This window comes from Centruroides vittatus, unplaced genomic scaffold (genome assembly GCF_030686945.1).
Source record: "Centruroides vittatus isolate TY-2023 unplaced genomic scaffold, ASM3068694v2 contig_1776, whole genome shotgun sequence".
Lineage (NCBI taxonomy): Eukaryota > Metazoa > Arthropoda > Arachnida > Scorpiones > Buthidae > Centruroides > Centruroides vittatus.
In genome coordinates this window covers 2245353-2248306 of record NW_027121087.1, presented here as the reverse complement: position 1 = coordinate 2248306, position 2954 = coordinate 2245353, and positions in this window count along the sequence as shown.

Sequence of the window (2954 nt, the reverse complement as noted above, 5' to 3'; positions counted from 1 at the left end):
GTAAATGATTAATTTTTCTAAACTAAAATAAATGTGAAGCTCTGGACAGGTCCAAACTTTCACTAAAATTTGTGTTAAAATTAATTTTTTAAAGTAAAAAATAGAAGTTGGAAATAATTTTTTTGTATGAAAACACAATGCAAACTTTTAAACAATAGAAGAACATAAGTCCTAAGTTTGAACATCTCTGGTTGGGGATCGAATTAAACTTTGATGTTGACCTCTCCTGTGGTCTAAGTTGAAATCTCATTACACATAGTAACGAGTGATCAACTACTTAGAAAGCAAGAAAGAGGAAAAGCAACCAATTGGAATGGGCAATCAAGGATGGAAATTAATAAACACCTGGGAATTCAAGGACACAATGGTTTCTCCCTAAAGTTTCAAGTGTCAGACCAATTGTTGTGTATGTGTCTCGTGCCCGTCTCCATCTTCCATTCTCAGATTGACATCTTCCCATCATTGGAAGTCAACCGCATTGTCCTGGAGTCATTGAGATGTTGAGGGAACTGTCATTTGCAAACCAGGAACACTTCATTTGGAACTATTGTGAAAAGGAGAAGATGACCCAGGGGCTGCTGCCAACTTAAGACTTCCAAGATTGCGGAAATCTTGTAAGCTCCTTTTGTGTCAAATAAATGGTTTCTTGTAATCGTTGGGTCTGTCTTGGTATCGATCGCACCCACTTACCCTCTTAGCGACCCCTTAACCCTCTTGACATTTCCCCTTGTCAGCAACCTTACATAAAGTTTAAAAAGTATTCAGAAGAATTGGAATTGGGAGTTATCAATGAAATTAGGAAAAAATTTTTGGGCTGCAATTTGAAAAAATAGTAGACCCATAAATTCCCACTGTCGTTCGTCTGCCTATCTGTCCTTAATCTTGAAAACAGAGTTAGATAGATGAAATCTGAGACCAGATATGGAAAGTTTAGGGGCAGGATGCCCGATTAACTATATATGAACTTCTGATGCAAACCTAAAGCCATGTTATTTCAATTCAAAAATTTTTCCACGAAAGGAGTTAGATAGATGACTGGCATGACTCTATAGCTAACAGAAAAGTATGATGTACAGTACAGTACAAGGTTAAGACACTACAGTACTAATTTGAGATGGAGAACATATATTTTAAATTAAATAAATTAAAAATTGCAGCCTGGCATTGTGACCATATCACAGTAAATAATTGTTTGTTTTGTACTAAATTTTTTCAATAAACAGCAAGTGCATGAAATTTATACAGCAGGTACTACTATATAAATTTCATTCCATTTGAAGCCTTAGAATGTGCTGCAGAACCCTCTAAATAGAGAACTTGTTTTAGGAATTTTAATAATTTTTACTGTTACTAATGGTAAATTTAACATTGAGTTATTAATACTATGAAAAATAATTTTTTAGCTATGGAAATTTAGACTTGAATTTAAAAATAAAATGAACATTTTAAAGTACATTTTGAAATTTGTAAATTATATAAAATTATTTCCTTTATAGTAATATTTTATTACTCTTAAAAGTTGAAGAAACTATTCATTCTGAATTACTTTTATCTTATAAATTCAATTATACAGTTCATTCAATACAGTAAAATTCAAACAGCATTCTTTTAAATTATATTTGTCATGTACAAATACCTAATTACATATACTTATTGATGTACTATAAGTTTAATTAAAAATTTAGTTAGTATCTATATTCCATATTATTGAACGCATAACACGTATTATGTATTCAATAATATACAATTTTAAACAATTATAATATTTTTATCACCATTAAATTCCGTAAGGTCTTTTATAATTCAACTGCTTTCTTAACACCGCCTTGAATACTTATTTTTATTTGTGTATCAAGATAATGATCATTAAATAAATTTTAAATTCCTTCAATATTCTTAGCACCAGAAATTTTATTAAAGCAAAAGATAGAAAATTATATATGATACAATATAATTTTTAATGAAAATACTTCTCATTTTACATTAGATGGTTAAAAAAAGATTATTTTTTATAGGGAAATTTGATTAGAAAGATGTAAGAGTTAAAAACTAAAATCATAACCACTATGCTTAATTTATTTCTGTCATTATTTTTTTGAATGCATGTGTACATTGTGTGTGTGTGTGTGTGTGTATATATATACAGTGGTGCTTTGTATAACGTATGCCTCGAATAACGGACGCTGCAAACAACGGACGCTGCAAACTGTTTAGTTGTTACGCGACTCAAGCAATGGACTGGCTGCGAACAACGGACTTTCCGTTTGGCAGTTATGTGAGGCAATCAATAGACTTTCTGCGATCAAGTGTGAATGATTTTTCCACTCTTTTGCCATTGCCATTGACAGTCTACTATTTTTAGATGTTTTCCCCTTCTTGGCTTCCCAGAATAGCTTCTTGATGTAGGTATTTTGGAAAACAGGTGTTGAAGAGAGAGAAACAGAGCACCTTGGACATGTTTTTCAAGAAGCCAGCTGCCAAAAAACAAAGGATGGAACAAGAGGAGTTGACCCTGCAAGCTCCGGTAGCCTCTCCTGAATCTGACTCCGATTAAAAAACAATAAAAAGAGACCCGCTGCAATGTGTAAAATGTGTGTGTCTGTATGAATGTGTGAAGAAAGTGTTCCTTCACCTCCTCCTCACAACATCCGACTACCCAGCATAATTGGTGACTGCTCCATTTTCATTTTTTTTATGGTACAGTACGGTTATTTTATGCTGCAGAACGAATTAGATGTTTTAACATGTATTTCTATGGGAAAATGCGTTTCGTATAACGGACTTTTCACTTAACAGACATGCACCTGAAACGGATTAAGTACGTTATATGAGGCATCACTGTATATGAAATGCACAAAAATTTAGTTAAGTTTTCTATATTGCTTGTAATTGCTTAGTCTAAATACAGAAAATTTTTAGAAGATGCATTTATAAAATTTTAATTAAATTTTTAG